The sequence below is a fragment of the Triticum urartu genome, chromosome 4 (assembly GCF_003073215.2).
Source record: "Triticum urartu cultivar G1812 chromosome 4, Tu2.1, whole genome shotgun sequence".
NCBI classification, from domain to species: Eukaryota; Viridiplantae; Streptophyta; class Magnoliopsida; order Poales; family Poaceae; genus Triticum; species Triticum urartu.
The window spans coordinates 151,182,133-151,191,050 of record NC_053025.1 but is presented as its reverse complement, the minus strand read 5'-3'; positions in this window follow the sequence as shown (position 1 = coordinate 151,191,050).

Below are 8,918 nucleotides of genomic sequence, written 5' to 3'. Positions count from 1 at the left end.
GTTGTGAATTTAGTCCTAATATGATGGGCATCCAAGATGGATATAATAAAAACTTTCATATAAAGAGCATTGAATACTATGAGAAGTTTGATTCCTTATGATTGTTTTGAGATATAAGGATGGTGATATTAGAGTCATGCTAGTGAGTAATTATGGATTGGTAGAAATACTTGTGTTAAAGTTTGTGATTCCCGTAGCATGCACGTATGGTGAACTGTTATGTGATGAAGTCAGAGCATGATTTATTTTTTAATTGTCATCCTTTGTGTGGAGGTCGGGAGCGCGCGATGGTTAACTCCTACCAACCTCTCCCCTAGGAGAATGAGTCTAGTACTTTGTTTCAATGACTAATAGGTTTTTGCAATAAGTATGTGAGTTCATATTACACCAATATAAATAAAGAATGAGTTCACAATAGTACCAAAAGTGGTGACTTATTTCATTATACTAATGGATCTTATGAGTTTTTATTTTGAGTTTTGTGTTGTAAAGTTTTCAAGTTTTGGGTAAAGATTTGATGGACTATGGAATAAGGAGTGGAAAGAGCCTAATCTTGGGTATGCCCAAGGCACCCCAAGGTAATATTCAAGGACAACCAAGCATCTAAGCTTGGGGATGCCCCGGATGGCATCCCCTCTTTCGTCTTTGTTCCATCGGTAAATTTACTTGAGGCTATATTTTAATTCACCACATGATATGTGTTTTTCTTGGAGCGTCTTGTATAATATGATTCTTTGCTTTTTAGTTTGCCATAATCATCCTTGCTATACATACCTTTTGAGAGGGACACGCATGAATCGTGAATTTATTAGAATACTCTATGTGCTTCACTTATATCTTTTGAGCTAGGCAATTTTGCTCTAGTGCTTCACATATATCTTTTTAGAGCACGGCGGTGGCTTTATTTTATAGAAATTGTTGAACTCTCATGCTTCACTTATATTATTTTGAGAGTCTCTAAACAGCATGGTAATTTGCATAGGTTGTGAATTTAGTCCTAATATGATGGGCATCCAAGATGGATGTAATAAAAACTTTCATATAAAGAGCATTGAATACTATGAGAAGTTTGATTCCTTATGATTGTTTTGAGATATAAGGATGGTGATATTAGAGTCATGCTAGTGAGTAATTGTGGATTGGTAGAAATACTTGTGTTAATGTTTGTGATTCTCGTAGCATGCACGTGTGGTGAACCGTTATGTGATAAAGTCGGAGCATGATTTATTTTTTGATTGTCATCCTTTGTGTGGAGGTCGGGAGTGCGCGATGGTTAACTCCTGCCAACCTCTCCCCTAGGAGCATGAGTCTAGTACTTTGTTTCAATGACTAATAGATTTTTGCAATAAGTATGTGAGTTCTTTATGACTAATGTTGAGTCCATGGATTATACGCACTCTCACCCTTCCACCATTGCTAGCCTCTCTAGTACCGCGCAACTTTCACTGGTGCATTAAACCCACCATTACCCTTCTCAAAACAGCCACCATACCTACCTATTATGGCATTTTCATAGTCATTCTGAGATATATTGCCATGGAACTTCCACCGTTTCGTTTATTATAACACGCACCATCTTTGTCATATTGCTTTGCATGATCGTACGATAGCTAGCATGATGTGCTACGGTAGATTATTGCACATGCCAGTACACCGCCGGAGGCATTCATATAGAGTCATACTTTGTTCTAGTATCGAGTTGTAATTCTTGAGTTGTAAGTAAATAAAAGTGTGATGATTATCATTATTAGAGCATTGTCCCATGTGAGGAAAGGATGATGGAAGCTATGATTCCCTCACAAGTTGGGATGAGTCTCTGGACTTTATGAAAAATAAAAGAGGCCAAAGAAGCCGAAATAAAAGAAAAGAGGCAAAAGAAGCCCACAAAAAAATGAGAGAAAATAGAGAAAGGACAATGTTACTATCCTTTTTCCACACTTGTGCTTCAAAGTAGCACCATGATCTTCATGATAGAGTCTCCTATTTTGCCAGTTTCATATACTAGTGGGAATTTTTCATTATAGAACTTGGCTTGTATATTCCAATGATGGGCTTCCTCAAATAGCCCTAGGTCTTCGTGAGCAAGCGAGTTGGATGCACACCCACTTATTTTCTTTTTTAAGCTTTCATAAATTTATAGCTCTAGTGCATCCATTGCATGGCAATCCCTACTCACTCACATTGATATATATTGATGGGCATCTCCATATCCCATTGATACACCTAGTTGATGTGAGACTTTCTCCTTCTTTTTGTCTTCTCCACAACCACCATATTTTATTCCACCTATAGTGCTATATCCATGGCTCACACTCATGTATTTCATGAAAGATGAAAAAGTTTGAGAAAACTAAAGTATGAAGCAATTGCTTGACTAATATCGGGGTTGTACATGATGAAATACTTTGTGTGATGAAGATGGAGCATAGCCAGACTATATGATTTTGTAGGGATAACTTTCTTTTGCCATGTTATTTTGAGAAGACATAGTTGCTTTATTAGTATGCTTGAAGTATTATTGTTTTTATGTCAATATTAAACTTTTGTTTTGAATCTTATGGATTTGAATATTCATGCCACAATAAAGAAGATTACATGTATAAATATGTTAGGTAGCATTCCACATCAAAAATTCTGTTTTTATCATTTACCTACTCGAGGACGAGCAGGAATTAAGCTTGGGGATGCTTGATACGTCTCGAACGTATCTATAATTTTTTATTGTTCCATGCTATTATATTATCTGTTTTGGATGTTTTATATGCATTAATATGCTATTTTATATTATTTTTGGGACTAACTTATTAACCCAGAGCCCAGTGACAGTTTTTGTTTTTTCCTTGTTTTTGAGTTTTACAGAAAAGGAATATCAAACAGAGTCCAAATGGAATAAAACTTTATGGTGATTTTTCTTGGGCCAGAAGAAACGCGGGAGACTTGGAGAGCATGCCAGAAGACCAATGGGGAGGCCACAAGCCCTAGGGGCGCGCCCCAGGGGTGAAGGAAATATGCCCTAGAGGCAATGATAAAGTTATTATTTATTTCCTTATATCATGATAAATGTTTATTATTCATGCTAGAATTGTATTAACCGGAAACATGATACATGTGTGAATACATAGACAAACAGAGTGTCACTAGTATGCCTCTACTTGACTAGCTCGTTGATCAAAGATGGTTATGTTTCCTAGCCATAGACATGAGTTGTCATTTGATTAACGGGATCACATCATTAGGAGAATGATGTGATTGACTTGACCCATTCCGTTAGCTTAGCACTTGATCTTTTAGTATGTTGCTATTGCTTTCTTCATGACTTATACATGTTCCTATGACTATGAGATTATGCAACTCCCGTTTACCGGAGGAACACTTTGTGTGCTACCAAACGTCACAACGTAACTGGGTGATTATAAAGGTGCTCTACATGTGTCTCTGAAGGTACTTGTTGAGTTGGCGTATTTCAAGATTAGGATTTGTCACTCCGATTGTCGGAGAGGTATCTCTAGGCCCACTCGGTAATGCACATCACTATAAGCCTTACAAGCATTGTAACTAATGAGTTAGTTCCAGGATGATGTATTACGGAATGAGTAAAGAGACTTGCCGGTAACGAGATTGAACTAGGTATTGAGATACCGACGATCGGATCTCGGGCAAGTAACATACCGATGACAAAGGGAACAATGTATGTTGTTATGCAGTTTGACCGATAAAGATCTTCGTAGAATATGTGGGAGCCAATATGAGCATCCAGGTTCCGCTATTGGTTATTGACCGGAGACGTGTCTCAGTCATGTCTACATAGTTCTCGAACCCGTAGGGTCCGCACGCTTAAAGTTCAGTGACGATCGGTATTATGAGTTTTTGTGTTTTGATGTACCGAAGGTAGTTTGGAGTCCCGGATATGATCACGGACATGACGAGGAGTCTCGAAATGGTCGAGACGTAAAGATCGATATATTGGACGACTATGTTCGGACACCGGAAAGGTTTCGGACATATACCGGAGTACCGGGGGGTTACCGGAACCCCCTTGAGGGCTTAATGGGCCTACATGGGCCTTAGTGGAAATAGAGGGCAGCAAGGGGAGTGTGGGGCGCCCCCCCCCCCAAGGCCCAAACCGAATTGGTTTAGGGCAAGGGGGCCGGGCCCCTCTTTCCTTCTCCTCCTCTCCCTTTCCTTCCCCCTCTCCTACTCCTACTAGGAATAGGAGGAGTCCTACTCCTAGTGGGAGTAGGACTCCCCCTTGGCGCGCCTCTCCCTGGCCGGCCGCCTCCTTCCCCTTGCTCCTTTATATACGGGGGCAGGGGGCACCCCATAGACACACAATTGATCATTGGTCCCTTAGCCATGTGCGGTGCCCCCCTCCACCATAACCCACCTCGATCATATCGTAGCAGTGCTTAGGCGAAGCTCTCCCGTGAAGCTTTGCTGGATCGGAGCTCGCGGGACGTCATCAAGTTGAACGTGTGCAGAACTCGGAGGTGTCGTGTGTTTGGTACTTGGATCGGTCGGATCATGAAGACGTACGACTACATCAACCGCGTTGTGCTAATGCTTCCGCATTCGGTCTACGAGGGTACGTAGACATACTCTCCCCTCTCGTTGTTATGCATCACCATGATCCTGTGTGTGTGCGTAGGATTTTTTTTGAAATTACTATGTTCCCAACAAGGGGGTGATACGTCTCGAACTTATCTATAATTTTTGATTGTTCCATGCTATTATATTATCTGTTTTGGATGTTTTATATGCATTAATATGCTATTTTATATTATTTTTGGGACTCACTTATTAACCCAGAGCCTAGTGCCAGTTTCTATTTTTTCCTTGTTTTTGAGCTTCGCAAAAAAGGAATATCAAATGGAGTCCAAACGGAATAAAACTTTCACGGTGATTTTTCTTGGACCAGAAGACACACGTGGGATTAGAGTCCAAGTCAGAAGACCCTCGAGGAGGCGATAAGCTAGGGGGTCCGCCCTTAGGGCTTGTGGCCCCCTCAGAGACCCACTGACCTCCTTCATTGGCCTATAAATTCAGATATATTCCCAAACTCTCAGAAGCATCCATGAAAAAACTTTTCCGCCGCCGAAACCTTCTGTTCCCGTGAGATCCCATCTTGGGGCCTTTTCCGGTGATCTGCCGGAGGGGGATTCGATCACGCAGGGCATCTACATCAACCCTATTGCCCTTCCGATGAAGCGTGAGTAGTTTACTTCAGACCTATGGGTCCATCGCTAGTAGCTAGATGGCTTCTTCTCTCTATATGTTCTTCAATACCATGTTCTCCTCAATGTTCTTGGAGTTCTATCCGATGTAATATTCTTTTGCGGTGTGTTTGTCGAGATCCGATGAATTGTGGATTTATGATCAGATTATCTATGAATATTATTTGAATCTTCTCTAAATTCTTATAGCATGATTTGATATCTTTGTATTTCTCTTCGAATTATTGATTTGGTTTGGCCAACTAGATTGATATTTCTTGCAATGGGAGAGGTGCTTAGTTTTGGGTTCAATCTTGCGGTGTCCTCACCCAGTGACATAGTAGGGGTAGCGTGGCATGTATTGTATTGTTGCCATCAAGGATAAAAATATGGGGTTTTCATCATATTGCCTGAGTTTATCCCTCTATATCATGTCATCTTACTTAAGGCGTTACTCCGTTCTTTACAAACTTAATACTCTATATGCATGCTAGATAGCGGGCGATGTGTGGAGTAATAGTAGTAGATGTAGGCAGGAGTCGGTCTACTTGACACGGACGTGATGCCTATATACATAATCATTGCCTTGGACATCATCATAACTTTGCGATTTTCTATCAATTACTCGACAATAATTTGTTCGCCCACCTTATTATTTGCCTTCAAGAGAGAAGCCTCTAGTGAAACCTATGCCCCCGGGTTTATTTTCCATCATATATTTTCAGATCTATTTTATGTTTTAGCAATCTTTTATACCTATCTCTATCAGATCTCACCTTTGTAGTTGACCGAGAAGGGATTGACAACCCCTTTATCGCGTTGGGTGCAAGTGTGTGATTGTTTGTGCAGGTGCATAGATTGGTGACTTGCTTGTACCTCCTACTAGATTGATACCCTGATTCTCTAATTGAGGAAAATACTTATCTCTACTTTGTTGCATCACCCTTTCCTCTTCAAGGGAAAAACTAACACAAGCTCAAGAAGTAGCAGTCTCTGATTGTAGTGTCACGTTAGCAGTATCCTGCAGTAGTGAACCGGCTAGGTCAACTCACATCTCGCAATGCATCGATCAATCGAGCCAGCAAACTACATACGCGCACAAGTCTTGCTCGCATCGATCGGGTTCAGTAAGCAGTGAAGGGATCACTCAGGTTCAGCTGGCAGCGAAGGGATTGCTTGGTTCAGTTAGCAACGAAGGAATCGCTCGGATTTAGTAGTAATTCGAGGGATCGATCGCTCGTGTTCAGTAAGCGAGGGATCGCTCGGGTTCAATGTAGTATGAGGGATCGACCGCTTAGATTCAGTAAACGAATGACTCGCTCGGGTTCAGTCGGCGAAGGGCTCGCACACGCTCGCGTACTAGAGAAATGCATAAATCACTGTTGGGGATCGTTGCAGAAATTAAAAAATTTCTACGCATCACCAAGATCAATCTATGGAGCTTACTAGCAACAGAGGGGAGTGCATCTTCATACCTTTGAAGATCGCGATGCGGAAGCGTTGCAAGAACGCGGTCGGTGGAGTCGTACACGAAGCGATTCAAATCGCGGCCGAATCCGATCTAAGCACCGAACAACGGTGCCTCCGCGTTCAACACACGTGCAGCCCGGTGACGTCTCCTGCGCCTTGATCCAGCAAGGAGAGAGGGGGAGGTTGGGGAAGACTCCGCCCAGCAGCAGCACGACGGCGTGGTGGTGGTGGAGGAGCGTGGCACTCCAGTAGGGCTTCGCCAAGCACTCGAGAGACGAGGAGGGAGAGGGGTACGGTGTTGGAAATATGCCCTAGAGGCAATAATAAAAGCATTATTATTATATTTCCTTGTTCATGATAATTGTCTTTTATTCATGCTATAATTGTGTTATCCGGAAATTGTAATACATGTGTGAATAAATAGACACCAACATGTCCCTAGTAAGCCTCTAGTTGACTAGCTCGTTGATCAACAGATAGTCATGGTTTCCTGACTATGGACATTGGATGTCATTGATAACGAGATCACATCATTAGGAGAATGATGTGATGGACAAGACCCAATCCTAAACATAGCACAAGATCGTTTAGTTCGTTTGCTAGAGTTTTTCCAATGTCAAGTATCTTTTCCTTAGACCATGAGATAGTGTAACTCCCGGATACCGTAGGAGTGCTTTGGGTGTACCAAACGTCACACCGTAACTGGGTGACTATAAAGGTATACTACGGGTATCTCCGAAAGTGTCTGTTGGGTTGACACGGATCAAGACTGGGATTTGTCACTCCGTATGACGGAGAGGTATCTCTGGGCCCACTCGGTAATGCATCATCACAATGAGCTCAAAGTGACCAAGTGTCTGGTCACGGGATCATGCATTACGGTACGAGTAAAGTGACTTGCCGGTAACGAGATTGAACGAGGTATTGGGATACCGACGATCGAATCTCGGGCAAGTAACGTACCGATTGACAAAGGGAATTGTATACGGGGTTGCTTGAATCCTCGACATCGTGGTTCATCCGATGAGATCATCGAGGAGCATGTGGGAGCCAACATGGGTATCCAGATCCCGCTGTTGGTTATTGACCGGAGAGCCATCTCGGTCATGTCTACATGTCTCCCAAACCCGTAGGGTCTACACACTTAAGGTTCGGTGACGCTAGGGTTGTAGGGATATGAATATGCAGTAACCCGAAAGTTTTTCGGAGTCCCTGATGAGATCCCGGACGTCACGAGGAGTTCCGGAATGGTCCGGAGGTAAAGAATTATATATAGGAAGTGCTATTTCGGCCATCGGGACAAGTTTCGGGGTCACCGGTATTGTACCAGGACTACTTGAAGGGTCCCGGGGGTCCACCGGGTGGGGCCACCTATCCCGGAGGGCCCCATGGGCTGAAGTGGGAGGGGAACCAGCCCCTAGTGGGCTGGTGCGCCCCCCTTGGGCCTTCCCCCTGTGCCTAGGGTTGGGAACCCTAGGGTGGGGGGGCGCCCCACTTGCCTTGGGGGGCACTCCACCCCCCTTGGCCGCCGCCCCCTTGGGAGATTGGATCTCCAGGGCCGGCGCCCCCCCTTGGGGACCCTATATATAGAGGGGGGAGGGAGGGCAGCCGGACCCATGCCCCTGGCGCCTCCCTCTCCCCTCCAACACCTCCTCCTCCTCCGTAGAGCTCGGCGAAGCCCTGTCGGAGTACTGCTTCTCCACCACCACCACGCCGTCGTGCTGCTGCTGGAGCCATCTTCCTCAACCTCTCCTTCCCCCTTGCTGGATCAAGAAGGAGGAGACGTCACGCTGACCGTACGTGTGTTGAACGCGGAGGTGCCGTCCGTTCGGCGCTAGGATCTCCGGTGATTTGGATCACGTCGAGTACGACTCCCTCATCCCCGTTCTTTGAACGCTTCCGCTCACGATCTACAAGGTATGTAGATGCATCCGATCACTCGTTGCTAGATGAACTCATAGATGGATCTTGGTGAAACCGTAGGAAATTTTTTGTTTTCTGCAACGTTCCCCAACATACGGCTGCACCAAGAGAGAGAGAGAGAGATTCGTGTCCCTGGCAGCCCCAAAAACCCCACTATATATAGGGGAAGGGGAGGGGGCGCCGGCCCCCGGGGCGGCGGCCCCTCAGGGGGGGGGGGGTAGCGGCCCCCTTAGGGTTTCCAACTAGGGGGGGCAGCGGCCCCCTAGGGTTTCCAACCCTAGGCGCCTTGGGCCCTTGGGGGGTGCACCAGCCCAC